At 43.1% G+C, this 19,145-nt stretch overlaps 1 pseudogene; it reads left to right on the top strand.

Moving 5' to 3' along the window:
- Positions 1-17,172: 17,172 nt before the first annotated feature.
- Positions 17,173-18,591, top strand: LOC120395177 (annotated as a pseudogene).
- Positions 18,592-19,145: the final 554 nt, after the last annotated feature.

The raw sequence follows: 19,145 nt of genomic DNA, 5'->3' as shown, positions 1-19,145 counted from the left end.
TATCCCTATCATCCAACTCATTGGACCCCGGGGAGTGGAACAAATTTCCCATGAGGCAACTTGCCCCCCCCCCCCGTGGTACCTTAGAGATCTGTAAGTCACTGGGTTCCCCCAAACGATGTAAGCACACACCTGGACTTCCTGTCCCTGGAGGAATGTCTAGGCTGGCTGTCGGGCATTGGCTGAGGTGACACCACTGAACATGGAGGCAAGAGGATGGGTCTTTGAGGCATGAAATCAAGGGTGCCTGGGTTTAAGGTGGCTATTTGGGGTACACGATTCTCTTCCCGCACTGTACCTTCCTCATCTGGCTCTTGGGGGTTCCCCACAGCTTTGGCCAGTGGGGCCTCAGGGTCTTCCCTTTCACCATTTCTTTGTGTAACGACAAGAGGCTCCATTATGGGAGGGGCCTCCCAAACAGGATGTTTGCCATACCTCACTCTCCGAGGAACTGGGCATTTGCACAGACCCAGTATATCTCCATTGCTGGGACCATGTCTGACTCGGAGAGCCCGGAGGCTCAGAATCAGTGGAAACATCCTCATGGATCAACAATACTTGTCCCACAGGTAAGAGTTGATTGTAATGGAGTAATTTGGTGGGGCCGGGACTGCCCTCTGGACATATCCGATATCCTGGTCGTTCCCTCAGTTTCTCCTCTATAAAGTACTGGTATGACTCCCAACAATCTGCAATTTTGTGTTTTTTCCTGTAATCTGAGATTTTGAGTCAAAAATTGATTGCCAGTCTGAAGCTCCTGTTGCCTCACTTGCCAATCATATTGGGTTTTGTTCTTTTGACTCTGGTGACCTGAAGCTTGAGTCACTATCTAATATGCCTCCTTCAGTTGATCCCTTAGGTGAGTCACATACCCCAGATATGTTTCTGGGAATGCCCCATCTGTAGACACTCCAAAACAGAGACTGACAACCTGGCTTCGCAACTGAACATTAGCATGAATAGTAAGTACCCAGTTGCATCATGTCAATTGCAATTATAGGCATCTACCAGGTGCTCCATATACTGGCTCCAGTATTTCTTCTGCTGAAGCTCCAAGGTTCCCAGCATGTTGAGTAGCATGCAGTTGAATCGTTCTGGCAGCAGATCCCCTGTTGGATAAGGGGTGGTGTGTAATTTTTTTTTTATTCCCATGATCTTGCAAAGTTCTTTTATTAATCAACTCTCAAAATCCCATCTCTGGTCTGAGTGTAGTCTTGCAGGCAGTCTGTAGTGAATGAAGAACTTCTTCCCACAGGATGTTAGCAACTGTGGAAGCTTTCTGATCTTTGGTGGGATAAGCCTGGGCATAACAAGTAAAATCATCAGTCACCGCCAAGCTATTTGCAGTGCCCCAGTGGTCAGGCTCTAATGACAGAAAGTCCATAAAAACAAGCTCCATGGGTGCCAAACTTGTAATGCTGACAAGAGGAGCTGCCTGCTTAGGCAGCGTCTTTCATCAGATCCACCCGGTGCAGGTGTGAACACGGTAGGCGATGTCACCCCACATCCAGGGCCAATCGAATCTGACCTTAACTAGGGTCTCCAACCGCTCTATTCCCAGATGCCCTATTCAATCATGGCAGGCCTCCAACATGCTTCACCGGACTTCTGCAGTAGCACTAACTGCTTTGGGTGAGGCCTCTGGGAATGCTTCTGCCCATGATAAAGTCATCCATCCTGAACTAATATGCAGTCCCATTCCTTTAGCAAAAGGGCCTCCTCTGGGTGACTCAGCTGGATAGCCTTGGGGTCCTTTCCCCTTTCTAATGTGTAAAAGACACCCACCTCTCAATCCTTTAGTCTGGGCAGCTGATGGTCCTGTATTCTAGTACAACTTGAGTAGACTATGAGAATGGCATCTGGTGCTGCCCCAGACAATCAGTTGCTCACTCTCCATTGGTTGTGGATTTTTCCTCCACAGTGGGTACCTGTTGGCATAAACCTCTCAATTCAGGGGTCCTCACATTCATCAGATCAAGTTCTTAGTATGAGGCCAATGAGACAAGGCATCCACATCTATGTTTGTTTGGCTGGGTCGGTACTGCAGGGTGAAATCATAGGCATAGAGAGCTGCTAACCACCAGTGTCCCACTACGGATAATTTTGCTGTTGTATGACATACATCAAAATATGTCAGTATTTATGATGAACTTGGCCCCACAGAGGTAGTCATGTAACCTCTCTGTCATGGTCTATTCTAATGCCAGGAACTTCACTTGATGAGCAGGGTAATTTTTCTCAGGGGGCATGAGGCCTTGACTTGTACAACTACTGGTCAGAGTTTGTCCTTGTGCTGTTGATAAAGGATGCCTCCTAACCTGGTATAGTTTATATTGGCATAGAGCTCATATGTCTGGGTGGGATCGACATACACCAAAACAGGCACTTGAGTGAGCCATTGAATGATTTTACGGAAATCTTCTTCACACTCAGCAATCCACCACTTTCCAAAAGGTGTGCCGACGCTAAAGTATTGATTTCCCTTCTTCTTTGAGAGTGTGTGTGTGTAGAGGGGTATCCCTTGGTGAGCAATATAAGTACATGCACAATGTGGGAAAAATTCATTCAGAACCTACGGTAGTAGCCATAACTGTAATCCCTTAAGGGTTGTGGGCGTTGGAAAGGTGTTTACTGCCTTCACCTTCTGTGGGTCCATAGCTATACCAGCTGCAGACACTGTGTCCTACATACCATTTAGGCCACCAAGTGTAACTTTAGTGCCCTCATGGTCAAGATGCAATCTGCTCTGCAGGCAGCTCCAGACAAGAAAAGGCATGTGCAGGAACACAGCAGGGAAAGTCCCTTGCACCCTAGGGCATTTGTTCCAACCCCTCCAGAGTGAACGAACACACACACACACACACACTGGAATAGTATAGAGAATATAGTAAAGGGAAATATTTATTCACAGAGGGATGAATGGAGAAAACAGGGAGAAAGATAGGTGGAGCAGTGAAACGTTTACATTCAACACAAGGGCCCACAGTCCCAGTGGTACCATAGTCTGAAAGGTCAGACACCCAGCAGTGCATCTGCACACAGAGTTCAGAAGTCCTGGGCAGAGTTCCAGTCCAGCAGTGAGTCTGGGGGCTCCTGGTCATCTTCAGTGCCAGTAAACTTTCCCCAACAAACCCCTCCAGTGCCCTCTTCTGCCGTTCTCTGAAAACCCACACAGACAGACAACCTCCTCACTAAACTGGCTACAACCTCTCTCCTTATTCCCAATGCAAAGTCACAAGCCCCAGTACTCATGGCCCCATGCAGCTCTGAGCAGCCATGATACTGGGTCCAGCTCCAGTTTGTACTTCTTGGGCGATTCTTCCCCGGCACAGTGCTCCTCCTGGCTCCTGTCCTGGGGTGGCCCTGGTTGGCCACTCTGTTTCTCCTAGGCTTCAGGCTGGTTCTTGGCTGCTTCACTCTTCTGGAGTTCCAGACACACACACACACACCCTCTTGCTCTCCCACACTCCCTGCCCACACCAAAACAGCCCTTCCTCTTCCTGGAATAATCAGCACTTCCTCCCCTCAGGACAAAAGATTTAAAGAGCCATGCTCTCTAACCCCCTCCCCCCCAAAGGGGTTACAACTGCTCAAACATGAATGCAGCAGTTTGCTTGCTGTATTTGCATCACCAGTAGGAATCCCATCTATTGATCTTCCATCCTAGTAATCTTGTAGATATTTTCTGAAGGGCTTATGAGGAGTGTACGATGTGGCTGAGGGATAGGTGGCTTACATGCATGTGCCTGACCCAGTACTTATTCTGATGCTGACCTTCTTCAGAAAGATTTAAATCCACTCCACATTCCAGCTGTTAAAATGTATTAATGATGCTGAAGTGGTGACTGCATTTCTGGTGTTCACCACTGTTTCATATTTGTATGCTGTGAACCCATTTTACATTGCTAATTTAGAGAATGCTCATTCAGTGAACGTCTATGGGTCCCTTTCCCAGGCAGGGTTATTAGGTACTTGGCTGTTGGCATTGTAAAACCTCTGAAACTAATTATGCAGGCTTTGGGCTGTGTTTACTTTTCAAACTTGTGAGTCTGTGCACTGCCAAGAATCTGATTTTGCCCCAGAATAACTGAGGGCACAGGGGAAAGGTTTCTATAAAAAGAAGCCCTACAATCCTTGATCTTTTCTCTAGGAGAGATCCACTGATCTTGTTTCCTGAGGCCCCATCAAGTCCTTAATGAATCACTTAGCCAGATGTGGAAGTATTGCATGCAACCTTTTCTCTGCTAAAGGGTTCCTTAAATGGCAAATTGCTGATAGTTGTTTTGTGAATAGGAGCTGTCTGGCTAATAACTCATCTTGCTCTTCCTCCTCCACTTTTCTTCTGCTACTCATTCTTACTAAGAAGCCATAATCCTCTAAGGACTTTGCAGTCTTATGCAATGTGAGTGATTTGGATGTCACAAATACAAGATTATAATAATCTCTTAGTGTGAACAAGCAGGAAAGCATATTGGCAAGTCATTTTAACATAACTATTTGTGCTAATGCTAGTTGTAAAGCAGGGAATAGAAAAATCTGTTTGACAAGGACAGAAATTTACATTTAAAAGTTGTCATGCTGTATATATTTCTTTGACCACTATGTAAAATCACACACAGAAGGATTACAATAATAGAACATTAAGGTTACAGAGACAAATACTCAAAAGTGAGGAAATGCCTGAATTAAGGTTGCCTGTGCAATCTTAATGTGGCCTCCTGTGCTATCCATGCTGACTCTGTGGGTGCTCCAGTGCAGAAAAAAATTAGTGGGTGCTTGGAAAATGAGGGACATAATTAATGATGCACCTTGGTTTATGTGATTTGCCCTGCAGCACATAGGAACTCTGTGGCAGAGGCAAGAATAAAATGCAGTTCTCCAAGGAAGAATTCAGCTGCCTTAAACATGAGACCATCTTTTCTCTTTCTGCAACCCCCTGCCTCATTCACTACCCACTTTCCAACTTCTGAAACAAATGAGGCAGCCTCCTTTACGACAAAACCCTGATTCACCCCCCAGAACAGGTCCATCTTGTGCACTGAAAGAGGCAGGGGTCCTGTGGAAAAAATATTACATGATAATGTGAATAAAGACTATCATAATGCATATGCTCAGGGGTGCCAAAATAACATTGCATGGGAAATCTTAATTCTCACAATTCTTACCTTTTGAGTGCTTAACTTTTCAACTGAATAATGTTCTTTAACATGTTTAATTTCCTAGGTTTTTAAAAAAGCAAACTGGAAAAGCAGAAATTAAATCACGTGGCATTATATTGACAGACACGTGGATCATTAGTAGTATTGGAAAATGTAAATCTACCACACAGACTCCTGCAATTTTAGCTAACAAAGTAACTGAAGTACAGTAGCAATAGTAGGTTGTCATCCCCTCTCTGCAATAGAGGGGGATGAGACACACTTTATCAGTTGGTTTCACAGATAACCAGTTTCACAGGGAACTGGGATTGTTTAGTCTGCAGAAGAGAAGAATGGGGAGGGGGTGGATTTGATAGCTGCTTTCAACTACCTGAAAGGGGGTTCCAAAGAGGATGGATCTAAACTGTTCTCAGTGGTACCTGATGACAGAACAAGGAGTAATGGTCTCAAGTTGCAGTGGGGGAGGTTTAGGTCGGATATTAGGAAAACCTTTTTCACTAGGAGGGTGGTGAAGCACTGGAATGGGTTACCTAGGGAGGTGGTGGAATCTCCATCCTTAGAGGTTTTTAAGGTCAGGCTTGACAAAGCCCTGGCTGGGATGATTTAGTTGGGGATTGGTCCTGCTTTGAGCAGGGGGTTGGACTAGATGACCTCCTGAGGTCCCTTCCAGCCCTGATATTATATGATTCTATGACTTGTTGCTCTAGGACAAAGGTTGCCTCTGCATTCAAATCAGATGGCTTCCTGGGTACCCAGCAGGAGCTTACTGAGAGAGCGAGAGAGACAGGTTCCCTATTCTCAGTCTCATCGCCTGGCCCAACCCTGGCCTAGACCACTCATTACAGGGACAATCCAGCTTTACCCCTGTAGCTCGGCACTCGAGCATGCTCAGTTGCTCTGTGGTGATGGTCCATGCAAGAGCTGTGAGAAGCTCCAACGTGCTCAGGATGGAATGTTTGGAAATATTAAAATTGAAGTCTCTACTGAGTATGTACAACCTGTGATTCTCTCTCCCCCCTCCTCCTCCAAGGTTTATAACTTGGCAAAATTTGGGTGGGTTTTCATGGGAATGGCAAAAGGCACATCCCTAACAGAAAAGGTCATCCTTCTGGCAAATTTCAAGTGGCTGTTCCAAAGCATAAGGACACTAGAGTTTCTCAAAAAAAGACTCTCACCATAATTTTTCAACATGGGCAAATATTGCGTTTTTCCCTAGCCTTGGAAATGCTTTGACCGTTTTGACTGAAATTTACCTGACAAATTCATCCTGAGGCACACAGCCATCCTGGAAAACTTCAGCCCAAATGGTTAAAGTTTGGTAACGTTATAAGCAACTGAAAATAGGCTATTATAATGTGAAGCACCAGGCACAACTACCTGTGTCAGTGCTACCAGCACTGTCTATAATAAAACTTGAAAAAATGCTTAGTGCAGTCCTTATCCACCATATAGTTTCCCCTTTCTTTTCTGGTGCTAACATTCCCTTAGGACTCAGATAGTCTTCATTTGTCCACCTGCTATCACATGGATAACATTCACACAGATTGGAATAGAAATCCACTTACAATTTTTATTGCATGCTTCTCGGATTATTGATTGCTTGTGTATGTCAGCCTTCAATAGCAACTTTTACCTGCTTCAAGCTAAAAACTCCCTGCAACAGGAATTAAGATCATACACATAGGTAACACCTACACTTTTCTGGATCTATTTCTAAGTGTTCCGGTGCAAGCTAAATCGAGCTCCATAAAATCTACTATACAGTTTTTTCTGGTACCGAAAACAACTCCAGAAATGGTTGGTTTCTGAGAATATTTCTATAATATGGAATGGTATATTTGATCTCAACTCCTATTTCTGTCAAATAACGTAAGAAAATAGATATACCAGTGGTGGTGCAATGGATCAGATCCAGACCTTGTATAAGCAGGTTAAGTTCCAGAAGAGTCAGAACAACTGCACCTCTACCAGTTAGGCTTATAAGTCCATATTTAGACACCTACCCAGTTTTCTAAAGCTTCCTCCACTGGAGCAGGTGGGATTTGATCACATACAGAGCAATATTTTCTATGGCTGGAGAGGCCAAACCGCCCCTCTTGGGCAGAATGAGTTCCACAGGGGCCTTTTCTTAAGGCAACATCTGCTTCAGGGGAGGCAGGTTTGCTCTGCCCGGGTCAACTCATCCGCGCAGGGGCTAAGGGAATCTGGGCCGCACCTCCAGGTAGCATAGCCCTGAAGGGCCAGGGCAGCCAAATGGCAGGTTAAAAAGTCGTGGGGGCCCCAGCCCTGCCCTGTGTAACCAGGACAGCCAGACACCAACAGAGCCAGTCCATGCTAACAAAATAAACTCAGTTGCCAAGACTGTCCAGTCAGAGAGCGAGTGGCCAGCATTGCTGCTGCTTTCTGTTCAGTGGCTGAGAGTGTCCTCTTACCTGGGCACATATATAATTCTGTGGAAATTTTGTTTAGTGACATTTTTGATGCCTTTTGAATGTTTAAACCAGGAGTCCCCAATGTGGTGCTCGCAGGCGCCCTGGCGCCCATGGGGGCATCTAAATGCGCCTGCATCCTGGCCGGCAGTGGAGCATCCGCCAAAATGCCACCGAATTTCTGCGGCATTTCGGCAGCGACACCTCTCGATGACGTCACAGTCCAATAACTTCTTTTCAGTTTTTTAGTGTGCCAGCATCAAACTACTTTGAGAGAGAATAGTCACAGTATTTTCTACCCATCCCGACCAAGGAAGAAGCACTAGGTAGCTCACAAGAAAATTGTCTAGACCAAAGAGGAATAGGTAAGCATTCTGGCTCTGCTGATTATCCACACTTGATCATCTGATAGCCCAAAGTACAGGAGTGGGAGGCAGGGTGGCTGAGATCTATTCCTGTCTCTGCCACAGACTTGCTATGTAACCTTGGGCAAGTCAGTGTCCCTCTGTAAAATGAAGATAATACCCATACGATAGGAGAAAATAATACGCACATCACAGAGGCATTGTTCTCCACATGCACAACAGGTATTTAGCATCCTAAATCCTGATTTAGATGCCAAACCTTATGCACTCATATTTGAAAGTGGGGCCCATTATTATGGTTATTTGTATAGTATGTAATTTATTCTTATTACTGAAGCAGCTGCTCCCTTCCCCCCACTCCTCTCCTAGTTCAGTTTTGTGATTGGCAAAGGAGGCATGAAATATCCTATGAGAACATCATCAATCATACATATTATCTTCATCTTTTGTTGCTGTGTTGAGGAGCACTGACAGTTGCAGCAGTAGGTTGTGGAGTCTTACTTGGTTAAACTACTTTGGTGACCCTGCTTTTGTACTTGTACTTCCACACAATGATGCCTTATGAAAACACAGCCACACAGTATGCTCTGTGCTGTCCTGGAGGAGGAAATGGCCCTGTCCTAGAGCAACTTACAGCCTAAGAGGAACGAAATATGGCACAGATAGACTGTGCTGGGTGATGGGAGAATGGAAACATCACAGTGCAGAGTCACTTTAAATATATGTATTCACATGTAGAGAGAACTCCATTTTATATATAGGACGTGAATACATCCTGATTTCTGTCATACTATTTCTAAATTAACTTATACAGTTACAAGACCAACAGTCTTAACTACTATAGAAGGATGGTGATGGTGAGGTCGGGATTGACTGCTGCATAACTGTGGCTATGCCATGTTTAAACACCAATAGCATGTTGCTTGAGCCAGCTGCATTCAGGGCCTCTCCTGTGGCTTGATGACACATACCCTTCTCACAACAACCAGTAGATTTGTGGTAAGGATCAAAAGGACTTAAAATGCTTGGAATGTGGTTTAGAAACCCGCCTTGGCATCCCGCTTTTCATGTCTTAGCATAAATGCCTCAACTGTTTTTATTGTTCTTGCAACTGCTCATTTATATCAAATGAAAGAGATTGGGCTGCAGTGTTTGCATTTGACACTACTTGAAACGAGATGTTAAAGTCTTTTTCGATTATGCTGGTAAAATATTTCATATGAATAATGCCAACAGCCGGGTCACACCTTTTGGTTTTAAATACAAGATTATTCCAGAATCACTAACAGACAGATTCTTTTTTTAGAGAGAGTTTCTGATAAACTGCCAAGCAGAAAATATGTTACAGAACAGAAATGTAATTTCTGTTTAAGTTACAGTTGTGCCACATCTGTATGCATCTGCAGTTTTTTCCTCCTACAAATGTAATTTTAAAAGTTTAAATAGTGGAATCTCCCATGTTGGATGAAAAGACAAGTAACTATTTTCAACAGGAAAAAAAAAGAACAAGATTAATATGGAATACACTAATGAGCAAATTATTTGAGTATAAACAGCAATGAATTTAAGGAGCTACAAAAAGACAAATGTCACGTAGTCAGTGAGTGTCCTAAAATATCTATAATTCTGAAAATAGCATATGGTTTCAAATTTGGCCTGCCTGATCTTAAAATTCTGTGGATAATGTTTTCTTAGAATTGAAAAAGCAACCAACTAAGTTATCTCCTCTAGGTCACATTTTATTTGACTATTTATTAGGGGAGATTTTCCCATGTCTTATTAAATTCAAGATAATGATTCACAGCTTCCTTCCTCATAATGTTCAGATCTTCCTTCACTCTGGGAAGAATCAGGTTTGGCAACCTCACGGTGCATAGGTTGTGGTCCCCTCTTTCCATGTTATCCATACTAGTTCTTCTTTAAGCAGGCCATTGTTGCTAAATGCTTTCCCAACTTCTGTGTGTTTTATATAGCTCATCTCAGTGGTTGTAGTTCAGTCTAGGAAGTCATATTCTGAATGGTGAAAGTGTCAAATATATTCCTGACTTCATAGCTAGCAGACTTTGACTTGACCTAGGCAGTTTATTTGGGCTATTCTAATTTAAGGCTAGGACTCATCCCCTTACGTTTTTTTTTTTAAATCACCATAAACTCTGCCTTTGAATCAATTCTAAATTTAACAATAGCAATTGGGCAAATCTTGAAATTAACATCCAAGCCTCTCTTAACTACTGTCTTTGGACACATTCTAGAAATAGGCATCACTTATCTGTGGATATGGTATCTTTATGGTGCCTTTGCTTTCACAGTTACAACTGTGACAGGCCCTTCTGTGGACCATACATGTCTGGAGGGGAGGGGGAGAGAGGAAAGTTTCTTTCCATCCTCCTTCCTCTTCTCCCCCAGCTTTAGCACCTGTAAAAAGATCTGTCACAATCTGGCTCTACGTGCCTGTGAAGTGTATTATGTTACACATAATAGCAGAATAACACCAGCCGTAAGAATATAAAGTCACATAAAGTACCAAATGGACCAAATTCAACCTACTTATAGCTAAACTCATTAATATTGGAGACGTTGGAAAGAAAGTTAAGGGCCAACAGAAAGGGTGAATTACATATATGACAAATATTCACATATGGAAAAAGTTTTACAGAATGTAACCTGGAAAACAAATCAGGAAAATTATAAACCATCTGGAATATACATCTGAAACACAGGGAAAAAACAAAACAGGAGGAGCATCTTAAAATAAGGAAATAATAATACCTAACTCTCAAGTAGCACTTCTCACCCATAGATCTCAAAGCACTTTACAATGGAGGTCAGTTTCATTAAGGTCTCCCAGAAGGCCAGTAGTAGAGCTGGGAATAGAACTACATCTCCTGAGTCCCAGTTCAGTGCTCTATCTCCTAGGAAACGCTTCTTTCCTGAAAGAAAAACAACATGTGGTGCACAGGAACACTCAGCCTCGCTAATAAAATATGCTTAATTTTTATTATTGGGCACCATATGTATTTTTGTTTCTCTTCTTTGAGACCCACTCTTCAAGATCTTACTTAGGGTAGGTTGTGCCCTGGTGCCCTCAGGCATGCAGGTAGCATATGGGGAGGGGACACATGGAAGTTAGAGTCCTCAGCTGACTCAGGCTGAATGCTGATAGGGCAGGACACCCCAGGGTGATGGCACCCAATCAGCTGTCTGGATGACTTTCAGGGAGCTAGTGCCAGTTAGGGTACTAAGAGGAAGCATGTTCTGTGCTCTCCAGCCATAGTGAGGCTGACCTCTAAAAAGAGTTCTGGGAGGAAGAGAGTCTTACACACTCTCTCTGTGTGCCGCTGGATGGGTCGGCTGCAGCCAGACCCTTAGTTTTTTACTCATTCCCTATTCTGACAAAAATTCCCATTCACTCCCCTCCCCCACCACCTTTGATTGCTACTTGTCCTGTTGAAATCTAGGCTCTTTAAAACAGGAATTCAGTTTTCCTGGTGTATGGGGGGCAGCACCTGTGACATTGTGGCTGGTGCTGAAATACAGATAAGTAAGAATTTGGCTACTGCTTCTTGTAATGTTCTGTAAATGATTGCACCAATAGGAAAAATGTTCAGTACAAATGCATTGTATATTATAACTGTTCATCAGAGGGATTTGGTACCAAGGGAAAGTCATGGTGGCAAACAATGAACTAGGGAGCAGCTAAAAACTAAACAGGTTAATTAGAATGAGATGTGATCATCAGATTAGTATGTGGCTGATGACGCACAACCGTTCTCTCTTCCCTTTCCTGGTGTTTTCCTTTTGCCCAATATCAAAAAGTTGAAATGCTCTACCAGTTAAACCTGCCTAAGATCCTTATTGCCACTTCTTTCTTGATTGGGAAAAATAGAAATGAATGTAAACCAGATTGATTTGCTAAGATTGAAGTGGATTGACAGGGGTTGTCACAATCAGTAACCAGAATTTGGAAATGCCTATTAGCAAATGCTAGGCCCTTCTGAAAAAATTGCATATCTTCAGGAGACTTAGCATAATTTGAACATACTTCACATATACATTTGCATAATTCAGATGCATTAAAAGTATAGTAAATATGCTAATGCCCCATAAAGAGCAGCTATACGGAAATCCACTATATTTTCCATCATAGACAAATGACAGAAACATTGCTACCACTCAGAATCTCAGAGCTTTTTTCTAGTGAATTTGCATTATTTCCCTTAGTGACACATCTTTGTGACGTATCTTCAATGTATGCAGGCATTGGGGGAGGGGAGGGCATGTCTTTTTCCCCCTCAGAAGATAATATCCAGAGACCATATCTCATATCTTAGAGTTACCACATGTTCAGCATTTACTGTATAATCTACACATCTAAATGGATAGCTATATTGAACAAATAATTGGGGATACTCTGTGTGTGTGGAGAAAATAGAATGCTCATGCGAAGCTGCATTCTGGTAAGCACAGTTTTTTTTGACTTTCATAGATTATTCAGAGATTAGAAGGGAATCACTGTGATCATCTAGTCTGGCCTCCTGTGTAACACAGAACATAAGACCTTCCTGAATTAATTCCAGTGTGAATTAGAGTTATGCCTTTTAGAAAAACATCCAGTCTTGATTTTTGCCAGTAAAGGAGAATCCATCACAACCTTGAGTTAGTTGTTTCAATGGTTAATTGCCCACCCTGTTAAAAATGTGGTTAAGCTAAACAGATTGAGCTCCTGGAATCTATCAATATAAGGCATTGTCACAGTGTGGTCACTTAAGGAGAGATGGGCTTCAGTTCACCTATGACAAGTGTAACTCTCCTCCCCAGGAGGGAAGAATGAAGATCATGTGACCAGCGGGTCAGGTGACCCAATAAGCCGTACAGTAGATGAGGAAGAAACTTAGAGAGAGATGGGGCTACAGGTGGGTGCTGACAGATATAGATGCTGCAAGGAGTGGGAAGGCTCTGCTGGGCCCTGAGTTAGCAGCAGGAAGACACCAGCGGAGAAAGCCTGTGGAGAACACCAAATTCCAGGCAAAAAGAGCAGGAAAACAGACCCCTTAGAACAGGAGCAGAAGAATGCTTGAACACTGAGATTAAGAGAGGCTGTGCCCAGCTTGGGACAGGAAAAAATAAAGGAACTCTACAGAGAGGACAGACACACAGCAAGGAGGAGCTAGGCCCAGTGGGAAATGGGGAGAAGACTTTGTAGGTGTGAGTTCTATTTTGAAAGACTCTGTGCAAGATTTAATAAATTGGACCCAAGAAGGAGAATGTTTTGAATATCTGGAGTGTGTGTAATTTTTAATGGATCCCAAGCAGAAGGGGACATTGAGGCAGGGCACCCTTGGCCAGCAAGGAGTGCTGCTGGGCAGCTGTACCCTTTTCACAGGCTTGTTTTCTATACTTGAATCATTTTTATGTCTCTTCTCTGAACCCTCTTCAGTTTGTCAACATTCTTCTTGAATTGTGGAAGAACTTGACATGGTATTCCAGTAGCAATTGCACCAGTGCCAAACACAGAGGTGATATAACCTCCTTCTATGCAAGATTCTCCTGTTTATACATCTAATGATTGCATTAGCCCTTTTGTCCTCAGCATTGCACCAGGACCTCATGTTAAGGTGATTATCTACCCTGATCTCCCCGCCTCAATCTTTTTCTGAGTTACTGCTTTGGAGCAGAATATTGTAAAGAGGGGAAAAGGGAGATTTCTTCTTCTCCTTATGACCATTCAGTAGTGTCATGATCCATAATTGTGTACAGAGGCAAATATCTACACTGCACAAGTAAAAAACTAAGATATTGGTTCTTGAGAAGAAAGATTATGCTTCTTAGCAACTGCTCTGAGTCCAAAGGGCTGAATGGAACGTTGACTCTTTTGCTGCACAGACGTTAACTTAATACAAATGTACCACACTCCATTGTCAGTTTAACTGAATTAATATCACTTTGTATGGCAGATACAAAGCAGCCACCTTAATCTGACACCACGATTCAATTCAACCTACACAACAGCATAAAACTAAACTGTCTATGAACTGGAATAACCTTTTTGTATTTCTCTCAACTGGGCTTTTCCCAAGAAGTCACCATTTCTGGTGTCTGCTTAGAAACTGTGCATATGCCAAACCTATTCCATTTTCCTATTATCAGGCCAAGTTGAAATATTTTACTGTAAATACTGTGCAGAATTGTAGCTATCTATAATTTTTCTTCCACACATGTTGTCCAACATCTGCTTGATGACTGATAGTACTTTATTTTTCCAACAACACTACTTTCGTTTGACAGTAATAAATTTAACTCTCCATGGTAAAATCATTTAATGGCTCTAAATACATGGTTAATGCATTTTGTGTGCCTCTAATTAAAACAAGTGATTGTTTTAATATATATTGCAGAGAGCCTGATTCAACCACTTCAGCATTCAAATTGTATCCGGTCCATAGATAGCGGATCAAATTGCTCCTACTGAAGACCCAATTTCATATAGTGCTTTTAGTTTTTGTTCTTAGCTAACCCCTCCTAGTGTGTTAAAGGTGTCAGTATTGACTTGCGTAGCTTTCCCCTCCATGTTTGGAACACATCTGTGGAGGACTTAAGGACCCATGAGGAAATTCTCTCAAAGCACAGCACTTGAGGCAGTTCTGCTGTGGATCAGGGTCTGCAGGGAATGATGGTGCAGAACCAATGTATAGAATCAGAGCTCTGGAAAACCAGGCCTAAAAAGAAAAAAGGTTAAGGAGGCCACACCCCTGTCACTTGAGAGGGAAGTTGCAAAGTTTATCTGCAGTAGGACAATGATGAAGAAATTCCGCAAGTGCAAACTAGCAAAGTTTCCTTGATCCTGCCTGGGGAATATAAATGAAGACAAGCATTAGAGCCCACTCTCACAATACTCTCACGTCTTATCCAACCCCTGTGAAATGAAAAATTTCTAATATTCCATAAGAAGCAGCAGGTCTGACGGACCAGAGTAGTTCATTTCCATCTGGTGCAAGCAGCTGGTAGGAAATAAGGTGGTAGAGGGCACAACACTCATTTATATAGCTTCACCCTCAAAACATTGGCAGACAATAAGATGAGAGGTAGGAAGGGGCACATGTGCATTCTAACAGGTGCTGTTTGGAGAAGGGCTTACCATTGGGCTGCACCATTTGGTGCATCATCCATAAGTGTGAATCTACAGAGTCACATTGCAGAACTCTGGTTACAAGTAAATAACCTTCTGATCCCTAACTTTCTATAAGAAGTAGTGAGGAATAGTACTTTGTCTTAATATTAGGCAAACCAGTACATGTCATGTAAAAGCCTCTTTAGCCCTTAATTTGTGATTAATACCAACCTACATAATGGTTGGTGTGGCTTCCATTCCTGTCTCATTTTTGTTAAGTATAGGCATGCTGTTCCTTCCGTACATAAATGACTCATTTAACAGGCTCACTCTTGTTTATTGGAACGTTTCTCTGAAAGCATGTAGCCTCTCTTCAATTAACGACTTGAGTTAACTTTACACAAGCATCTTAGAATTACACCTTGATAACACAGTATCTTTTGACTACAGTTTTTACTGCATTCATTTAATCAGTCTGCTGTTTAATAACATTAAGCACTTACTTAAGACTACATATGAAGGGCCTGATCCTGATATAAGTTCCATGCATGCAACTCTTGGCCCTGTATAGTTAGTGTATTGACTCCATTTTATTAGAATATTTTATTTATAGGAAAACCTTCCAGTTCCTAAATAGGATCAGTTGAATGGTGTCACCATGTAACATCCTTCGAGGTTACAAAAATCTGTGCATATTTTGTAGCAAGCAAGAATGTTTGAATATTAAACTGTGCACAAGGCAGATGTGTCTCAGCTATTGGGTAATACACTGAAAGTTCTTCACGGACAATGGAATCCTGCGGTTGAAATTTCTGGTGAAGACAATGGGAGTTTTGCCTCTGCAAGGACTAGGCAAGAACTAGAGGATTAAGCCCCAAATCAGCAATTCAGTGCTGCTAACCAGCCTATAAAACTTACTATTTTTGCTTTATGAGAGCTTTTTAAAGAAGGGTGTTAAAGCCTGGTTATTTTATAACGATAAATTATTAATAGAGTACAGTATTTTATCAATACATAATTAACATAATGTTTCAATTAATTTTATGCATCCAGGTTGTTTAATCTTGCTTTAAAGCACTACAAAATCGATCATGCATTGGCAGTCACCACACATTAATATTTCTGTGTAAAATACCGAAAACAAATGTGCTTCCAAGCATTAGGGGGAAGACTTAAGGTGTGTCCAAGGGTGTGGGTATGGAATTACAGCGTGTCTCACTCCACACTGACTTCTCTGGGAAATATGCTGCATACCACAGTACAATTCAAGCACAAAGATGCCACAACTGGTTTGTCGTGTTTAACATGGCTGGGGCAACAGCTTAAGCAACTTTGCAATTTTTGTTTTCTTACTCACAGGTATTCACGTAACAGTTTGGAATGTTCTGTATTTATCACCATCCTGGGGTTTACAGTTACAATCCAGGAATGAGATTTTTCACCCCTGGGCCAGTCCCTGTCGGCTGGGTAAAAGGTTCAAAGTGAGATAAAGGGCTCTAAAAGCCCCAGATGCAGCCAGTGCAGGAACTGAGGAGGACAGTCTTTGCAAATCCCAGTATAAAGGGAATGCCAGGGTTGTGGGGCCGGGAGGGCTGTAAGAGGGTAGTGAAGAGATGGTCTAAATTATGAAAAGGGCTGTTATGGCCTCCTGAGTAGCCCAGAATTGGGAGTGAACACAAGGGACTTATAGCCACCTTAGCCTCCCCTCTCTGTGTTGCACGTTCTGTGCTGTGTCAGAATCTCACACAAGGTTCCTTTCTTTGGTCTTATGCAATCAGCCCTCAGTGTGGACCTCATATCACTTGAGGATAACACTACACTAAACTCTGGGCCCATGTTGTCAATACCCACTGAACAGATACACACGTCTGTTGTAAAAGTAGCACTAATGGGCACATATAGGCACTATTTAAATCAAAGGGGCTTGCGTCACATCCATGTGGTTCTGAGATGCCTGTTAAATTGAATATCTGCCTAGCACAGCATCTTTCAGGAGGACTGCACTGCTTTAGGGATAGGAGACTATGAGAATAATCAGAGGGGACTGTTCACTCCGAATTCTAAACTTGTTCCTTGCCCAGAACGGCTGCAGGAATCGGAAACTTGAATCAATGTTATCCGATAAGTTAGAATCCAAACCAGAGCTGCTGGTTCAGTTTGTTCAGAACACGTCTATTCCACTGGGGCAAGGGCTGGTCGAATCAGAACCTAAAGACATCACCTGTCTCTCCTCCTTCCTGTTACTGAGACCTCACAGTGCAACAGACTGATGTTGCCAGATGATTCTCCAAGTCACACTAACTCCTCCAAAGATGTTCCTTTTTCTGCTGTCTTGAGGAGCCTTCAGGTAAATTTAGGCTCTGATGGCAATTTAGGCAAGAGCACAAACTGTACAGAAACCACCTGAGCTCCTGTCAAGTCCAGAGTCTTCTAGTTTATTGCAAGACCTCTAGCCCTGTGACAGCACTTCCTTTATTCTCCTCAACCTAACAAGAGGAGGCCTGGGCTGTCCAGCAGAGTACCTGGTGTTCGTTCAGGATGAAGCAGAGGATTCTGGGAATGACTTTATCTCCCATGACAGCACAGACAGCAGTACCCCATGGTTTCTATGAGTGCAGAAATTGGCCCATGATAATTTGATGGCTGCCACTTGAGCACAGCTCACCAAAAACGCCAGTGGAAGCAATAATAGTGAAAATGTTCATCTTTGCTCTGGAGAAGGGCAGCCAAAAGATTCCAGCCCCATCCCTCACCTGTCCCAAGTACAGAAGAAGTTGAAGTGCACAGTTGAGGGCTATGATTGGACATTTGTGTGGCCAGCTCACTTCAAATATCATTTAAAAACTCACAGGAATGATTGTTCCTTCACCTACCCAGCAGAAGGCTGTGAGAAAAGCTTCTATGTCCTGCAAAGGCTGAAGGTGCACATGCGAACTCACCATGGTGAGAAACCATTTGTCTGCACTGAGGTGGGCTGTGGGAAGCAGTTCAAAATGGCTGAGAATCTGAAGTAGCACCTATGGATTCACACTGGTGAATCCGCACATCCTTGTGCCCTTCCTGTCTGAGGCACAAGGATGTGATCATTCCTTTGCTGAATACTCCAGCCTTCGGAAACACCTGGTTGTCCACTCAGGAGTGAAGCCCCATCAGTACCATATCTGTGGGAAGACATTTTCCCAGAGTAGTAGCCAGAATGTGCATATGAGAAAGCACCACTCCAGAATTGGAGCGGCTGGAAGCAGAGTGCGAGAGCAACTGGAGTCGCTGCTGGGCAGCAGTTTGCTGGAGGAAGCAGCTGTGCATACTAAGAATCTGATCTCCATGAACTCTCAGCCTCATCTTGGCATGAAGTCTCTGCACCTGCCAGATACTTTTAGTCTATTATTGGAGTAGAGGAGAAGGTTCTTGCTGAAACAACACCAGGCACCCTCCAATTAGCACCTGATGTGGTTTTGTTACAGTCTCATCACCTGGTCACCATTTCAACAGGGAGACACTCCTATGGGGTGTCTGCTTTGCAACAGTAAATCTACAGTTACAAAAGGAAGAAGAAACCAATGATATAGTAAGAGAAGACACAGGATATAAAGACAGAGAACAGATTTCTGCATGCAGATCTCTTAAAGGAGAGATGCAGGTCCTGAATCCTGAGTACATGCTGTGCAGGCAGCTTACTTTTCATGTTTTGCTGCAATAAAAACTAAACTGTAGTCCAGAATGAGATATGAGATGTAGAACATGAGAGTTCCTGGTTACTGAAGCAGATTCCTGAAGCTAAATTCAGGAGCTAGTAATCATGTTGGACTGACAAGTGGGACTTTCTAAACCTGCCATTGGGAGGGATGCAGCACTTCCACCACTGCAACATCAAGCCACTTTCACCTGAAGCTGAAGTTTGTTCACAAGCTCCAGCACTTACAAGGCATTAGTATTGCTTAAGCAACTAATAGGGGCTTTTCTTAGAGGAGAATATTTAGGGTGTTGTGCAGTCCCAGAGCATTGCAGTCCCATTCTTCCTTCTAAGTTTTGAAGGTTTATTTCCAGGGTGACTAACTAGAATCTGAGGCTCTTCCTTGAGGAG

Source organism: Mauremys reevesii, linkage group 1 (assembly GCF_016161935.1).
Source record: "Mauremys reevesii isolate NIE-2019 linkage group 1, ASM1616193v1, whole genome shotgun sequence".
In the NCBI taxonomy this organism is placed as follows: Eukaryota; Metazoa; Chordata; order Testudines; family Geoemydidae; genus Mauremys; species Mauremys reevesii.
Note: the sequence above shows the minus strand (reverse complement) of the source record. Positions and strands in the feature narration are given on the sequence as shown.